Source organism: Ornithodoros turicata, chromosome 6, assembly GCF_037126465.1.
Source record: "Ornithodoros turicata isolate Travis chromosome 6, ASM3712646v1, whole genome shotgun sequence".
In the NCBI taxonomy this organism is placed as follows: Eukaryota; Metazoa; Arthropoda; class Arachnida; order Ixodida; family Argasidae; genus Ornithodoros; species Ornithodoros turicata.
This window is the reverse complement of record NC_088206.1, coordinates 45,281,811-45,287,732: the sequence shown is the minus strand read 5'-3', so window position 1 is coordinate 45,287,732 and position 5,922 is coordinate 45,281,811. Positions and strand designations below refer to the sequence as shown.

Here is a 5,922-nt window from a genome sequence, read left to right as displayed (position 1 = left end):
TCTTAGATAGACGCCATGAACTGCAAGAACTTTCGCGATAGTCACACTGGTCCCCCCCCCCCATATATTATGTTCTCGGATTTGCACGATTTGTGTGGGTCGGTCCGTGGCAGGTAGGGGGGGCTCGAGCCCCCCTAGCCCCCCCGTGGCTACACCACTGAACATCTCTGACTGGTAGCAGGATGGCCCACGTTCAATTCCTGGTGCTAGCACTGACTGGCTTTTTCATGAATTATTTGTTGGAAGTTTCGATGTGCTTGAGAACCATTCGTCAACCATTGTATCCTCATAAGGTGATGAGGGTTTGTCATCCCAAAGAGACTCCCTTTCTGGCATGTGTCCTTATGGATGCTCATCACTGCAGAAAAAAAGAAAGAAAGAAAGGAAAAGCATTTAATGACAAGAAATGGATAGTCGCATTTACTGCATAATGATTGTGCACAAGAGAAAGAATACTTTTGCACAGAAGGCTGTACTTCTTGATGTCTAACATCAAGTTACAAAATTCCAGAATATATGACATGTTGTAAGGTAGAGAATAAGTAGAGTTATTGAGTTGTCGAGTTGAGTTGAGGGGGCAGTTGTACCCCCTTTTTATTTTATTATATATGATTATATAATTATCTTTATGTCTGTACTACCCCTCGCTCTCTACATTACAACATGTTTTATATATTCTGGGATTTTGTAACTTCATGTTAGACATTAACAAGAGCAGCCTTGTGCACGAAAGTCTCGTCTCATTAAAATTTAGATGCTCTCAACAGTCTTCTTTCTGTTGTGAATCTCTATCGCAGCATACTTGCACATTGCTGTTCTACGTACTGTGACTTTGCAGTAAGAGTATGGACTTTGAGTAAAAAGACTACACAGCACTGCTCAGGTATTTTTGCCTATCGAACAGTATGTATGTATGCAGTATGCACACAGTATTTGTGCACCGGACCCACTAAAAATGTAGTGAATGTGGCATTGCCCACGGTAATGCACCAAGTTGAACACAATTATTGTAGAATCCAGGTATTTTAGCTTACATGTCAAGCCAGTACCACACCAGTATCCAGTGTGAATTTGTGACAAATAAATAGTTTCCATTTTTCTTAGCTCTCAGAAAACAGACAGTGAATTAATAAGAGTAGACAATGTTAACATGAATTCTGGGCTATTCTTCAGTTGAAGATTCGCAGATAGTAAAGGCACCTTCCTCAATGGACGTTGATGACACTGAAAATTCTAAAATGTTATCAGAGGCGACATCAGCTTCAGTGTGTCAAAGGATTGTATGTCCAACAGTAATCCAGCTAACAGTAACAAAAATGTGCAAAAGACAAATTAACTGAACTAATGTAACGTACCTTCTATATCAGACAGTAAAGCTTGTAACACCCCATCCACAGGAACCAGTGTCCAGACACAAAAGTGCTTGAACTGGGAGATAGCAGCTAATCGGAATGGCGACCTTTGTTTTCCACCCTGGAAGCACAGGTTGTAACTTTGAGGGCAGATTTAAAAGTGGTGTCAAAATGTCTGCATGCGAGTGCACATGAAAAGTTGAACATAGATGAATACTCAAATTATAATATCACATTGTCATACCTGTTGGTGGAGGTGGACTGCAACTAACGTGTCAGCAATTTCTTCATGACCAGATGCAAGCCAGATCATGCTTCATTTCCGCCTTCAGCGTGCACCTGTGATAATTCAGATGTTAGATTGTCAATAGTACTATTGTGTTGCTAATCGTGGTTATATCAGAGTAAGCGCAGTAGGACAGCTGCACAATCGATTCATTAAGCTTGCTATTTTTTATATCCGAACCTCGACTTACCATTTTTTGCTCTCGTTTTTTGCCTTGATCCTCCGTGGCACGTTCAAAATGTTATGCGTCGGGCACCTCAGATTTTCATCAGACGATTTCGTGCCGAGATTCCAAATTGCCTCTGGAGTCGCGCGTAACCTATGATAACATTCGTGGACGAAATTCTTGCAGTGGAAATTAGCAGGCACCACTGTCAGCCAAGAGCTTCGCACTGCTTGGTCTTTTGGCAGCTTATAATAGGTAACACTTGAATGCTCCGATGAATTGTTCTAACAGCGTAGCACTCTCGCATCTTCGACAACTTCGCCGTGGCATATTTACGAATCATATCGCTCCAGCCCATAAAAGGCAAGGTCAGAACAAGGAAGTGCACTTTCCAAACGACGCTGTGCCAAAAAAAAACATTCACATGCTTTGTTTCCGGCTTAGCAACAACATAACAGCTGTTCGCTTATGTACGATGCACAGAGGAGGAAACGAAAGAAGCCAAGCAGCCAAGCCAAGAGTCCATGTCAAGCCAAAGACAGATAAACCGAGAGCAGTGACGTCGGTGCGCCCGTGCGCAGGGTTTGCCGACGGTCTGACGGCCGGGCGTGGGAACTAAAAAAACTGTTTTCTAAAAAACTACGAACAGTTGGAGCAAGATATTTCGCACACATATTCAGTGTTCGGTAATGAACACACAGCGCGAGTATCGCTCAGTTCTGCGGCACTTCAAAATCGGCATATCTGACCTTTAATCATCCCGGTGTTGCAAACTGGAGGAAGGACCGGTATCGGCTGGTGGCGTGCCCCCGACTTTGTAGGATTCTTTCCCGATGCTGGACCGGCTTCGCCCCGGTCCTTTGTGCTGCTTGGGAAATACTGCGAAAACTACGTAAAACGGTGGCGCCATCATCATGCGCCGGCCAAAAACTTCGATGCGGAGGCAAGCCAAGTACGGGTCTTTACCGCCTTGCAAGCGCCGGACGCCGAACATCTTTCGCGGACGATCGTTGAGGAAGGGGGACTACCTCCTACAAAGAAGTAGAAGCGGTCGTTGTAATTCTCGTAATGCACGTAGCCAGGTAAGTACATTTCTGTTCGCACATCCTGTTCTTTGCGATTTGAGCGTGGTGCACCGTAGGCCTTGTTTTTGTTGAACTTACCGGACACCGGTAAATCGTGGCTCGCGTTTGCTGTGAGGCGTCTCCCTAATTTCAGATCTCCGTGTGTCAGGCGTCCTGGCTCGTAGGGTGATCAAGGTGCTCTTATTGTTATGTATCGTTGCGGAAGGTGCCCTTGTGTTTTTAACACTTTGATGGACTACGTTGACCACTGTAGACATGTACATGAAGCGAGCAGAATACCGTGCTGTCATGCATTATGTGTGTACACGGCGGCGAACTATGCAACACTCAAACGTCACATTTTGGGACGTTACAAGAACACACCAGGACGATCGCCTCGAAGCGATTTGCTCTCCGAAACCATGAAAGTATGTCATGTCCATTCGTGCTCGCGTCAATTCACTACGAATATAGAGATACTGTCACATATAAAGCAGCACATAATAGAGGGTCATGATCAGATGTCTTTATGAACGCTGCCAGAAGAAGTTCCGTGCCGTCTCCGCGTTTTGTGGGCATCTTCATTATTCTTCATTTGAAAAAATAAAACGGTGAGTATAATCTCCTTTCTCTTTGCAGTGTTTTGATGCCAGAACTGACTGATGGGTGCACATGGTTCCTTCGTATGTTCTTCATTTGAAATAATAATTAAATGGCGAGTATAACTGCATGTCAATTGCCCTGCTCCCTGTAACAGTTTCCTTTCTCTTTGCAGTGTTTTGATGCCAAAGCTGACTGATGGGTGCACATGGTTCCTTCGTATGTTCTTCGTTTTAAAAAATAAACGGTGGGTATAACTGCATATCAGTTGCCCTGCTCCCTGTAACAGTTTCCTTTCTCTTTGCAGGGTTTTGATGCCATAGGTGATTGGCGCATTTTCATCACTATGTACATAGAAAATAAATCCCAATGTGACAAACATCACAATGTGTTACGCATGGTCATTACTTAAACTGCTCATATTGCTACGACTATATGTTGGGAAAAAAAGAGGGGCTCCAGGGATGGGCACAGCACGATAAGGGTACACGGCGTATGCCTGTTAAAATTACTGGCCAATGCAGTATTTTTCACAGGCACAACTTATACGGGACCACCGTAAAAAAAACGGCCAATGTTTGGCAGCCAACTTTCCTCGCATTTGTCAGTTGTTTTACGGTGAAATTTTTTACAGTGAGCTTATCGATGCCTTGCGCCAGGAATCAGTGGCGGTGTCTACGGTATTTGAGCAAGAAGCGGTCGGGATTCGCCCTCAGAAACGCGTGAAGCTTGCCACTGTGCACCTCAAAGAAGGCTACGAAATCTCTGCGGTCAGTACGTTTGGCAGGAGAAGAACATTGAAGAATTTATCCGAGGAATCTGGAGGACGATCCGGTTTTAGTGCTCCCCGGTGTATCTTCAGTTGTACAATTTGTACATAAATGTTGCTTGTGTTTTGTGTTACTTCCTTTGCCATCAACTTTTTTTAGTTTTTCCATGGCGTGCCGGCAGCAACGCACAAAAATCCGAACTATGCGAGCAGGCCAGAAATGACAACAGCTCAGGCTGAGACTGGCAATTGCGTAAGTTTTTGAAACAAAACATAAAATAGCAATGAAATATATGAACGGTATATTTGTTATCCCATTCTAATATTAACCTCTTTCTTTGATAACGCAGTAATCAACAGTGACATGTTTCTGCCTTGGCGATCGCTCAGCAATAATACACGTAGGGGACATTTTTTTCGGAGACGTTTCTTCCGGGGACATTTCTGGGGACATTTCTTCCGGGGACGTTTTTTCCGGGGCCATTTTTTCTGGGGACCTTTTTTCCTACACCCTTAGGTGTCAGGGCCTTGGAGAATTGCTTCTTAATCTTGTCACGTTGTCTGTGTGTTCTGAGAACACAGACAATCATAGACTTTCCCAAATTTGAGTTCTCATTTCTCTTCTCGCTTCCAAGACTGAAGCAACGGGGTTGGCGATGCCTTCATTCGCACATTGTGCTGTTTTTTAGAAGGGCGGAAACCCCTGAACACACGGGTTGAGCGACCTGTAGCCTCTAACCGTGACACCCTTCACCGCTGGAGGCTACAATGTGGAACTCGAGAGAAGCCCACGAATATGGGAGGATGAGATATGTGTATTTAAGTGTATTTTAAATATAAATACGCCTAAAACGATATTTAAATATAAATAGAAATACATTTTCTTGCCTGTATTTAAATACGTATTTTAAATACATATATTTATATTTTAAATACATATATTTATATTTTAAATACAATGTATTTAAATACTGCCCATCCCTGGTGTTCTGTTTCATGAGCTATCCACAATGCCGCTCCTGTATTTTTGGAAGCATAGAACCCCGCCGAACCATTATTTCAGCCTTCTGCAACCAGGGGCCATAAGCTAAGCCCGGTGCTTGTGCATTATTTCCGGAACCCGGTGCACTGTAGCCTGTGGCACTGACTGTTGTCTGAGTTAAAGGACCCAATCCTGTTTTCTTCCGACAGTACTTAAAGTAAAATCAGTTCAAGCAAAGATACTTAATTAAGTACCATTTAGCTATTTTCGTTGTTGTTTTGACGACTGAGTGACCAATGCGAGCCCCTCTTTCCACTTCTTACTCCGGACGCGGGATCATTTTTTTCGGAACCCGCCGCTGCTGCTATCCGCCCATTTGGACGAACGCCGTTTGGTCGAACGCCGTTCGATCGAAGGCGTTTGATCGAAAGCCGTTTGATCGGAAGCCGTTTGATCGACGCCGTTTGTTCGTAGGGAGTTCAAAGCTCACAGCGTGTCCTTAGCACCTCTTTTTCTGTAACTTTTGACTCGACCATACGGAGCAGGCAATCAGTGTCCTCTGCTTTTTTGTTTTGTTTGTTTGTTTCTTGCTTTTTTTTTCAGCTAAAGAGGGTAGACCACTGGTTATTTGCAGACCTTTGTCATCCACGAACAGCCCAGCCTTCTGGCTTTTTACTCTCTCCCATCCGAAAGGAAAATAAAA

General features: G+C 43.9%; 1 long non-coding RNA gene across 1 annotated transcript; it reads right to left on the bottom strand.

The window, feature by feature from the left end:
• Window positions 1-297: 297 nt before the first annotated feature.
• LOC135397963 (uncharacterized) lies at window positions 298-1,967 on the bottom strand. Its single transcript, XR_010423917.1, has 4 exons — window positions 1,829-1,967; window positions 1,597-1,691; window positions 1,356-1,473; window positions 298-358 (listed from the first exon to the last, which is right to left on the bottom strand). It is a non-coding gene; the product is annotated as an uncharacterized LOC135397963 (long non-coding RNA).
• Between the last annotated feature and the right edge of the window lie 3,955 nt (window positions 1,968-5,922).